Raw genomic sequence first — 787 nt, forward strand, 5'->3', positions numbered from 1 at the left:
TCTCCCCATATACACCCCCCCCCAGCCCATGTATGCACGGATAACCCTATAGCCCGGTCCCACACCCCCCACACCCAGTATGTGGATGCATAACCCTATAGCCCTGTGGCATATGCCCCACATAAGGATGCATAACCCTATAGAGCTCCCATATACACCTCCCTAACCCTATAGCTCTGCCCCACACACCCACTACACGGATGCATAACCCTACAGCCCTGTGACACACACTCCATGTAAGGATGCATAACCCTATAGCCCAGTCCCACATAGCCTATATATGGATGCATAACCCTATAGACCCATCCCACAGACCTGATATACACTTTGCTCCCCCCATAGCCCCATCCCTCCCCACATATAATCCCCGTCCCACATATCCCATATACACCTCCCTAACCCTATAGCCCTGTCCCATGCCCACTATATGGATGTAGAACCCTATAGCCCTGTGGCATACACCCCACATAAGGATGCATAACCCTATAGACCTCCCATATATACCTCCCTAACCCTACAGCCCTGTCCCACACACCTCACACCCACTATAGGATGCATAACCCTATAGCCCTGTGACATACACCCCATATATGGATAAATAATTCTATAGCCATGTCCTACGCAACCCAAATACACCTCCCTATCCCTATAGCCCTGTCCCACATATCCCATGTATGGATGCTTAACCCTATAGACCTGCCCCACAGACCTGATATACACCTCACTCCCCCCATAACCCCGTTCCTCACCCCATATACCCCCCACAGCCCTGCCCCACACCCCATAT

The sequence above is a fragment of the Egretta garzetta genome, unplaced genomic scaffold, assembly GCF_000687185.1.
Source record: "Egretta garzetta isolate BGI_Z169 unplaced genomic scaffold, ASM68718v1 scaffold495, whole genome shotgun sequence".
NCBI classification, from domain to species: domain Eukaryota; kingdom Metazoa; phylum Chordata; class Aves; order Pelecaniformes; family Ardeidae; genus Egretta; species Egretta garzetta.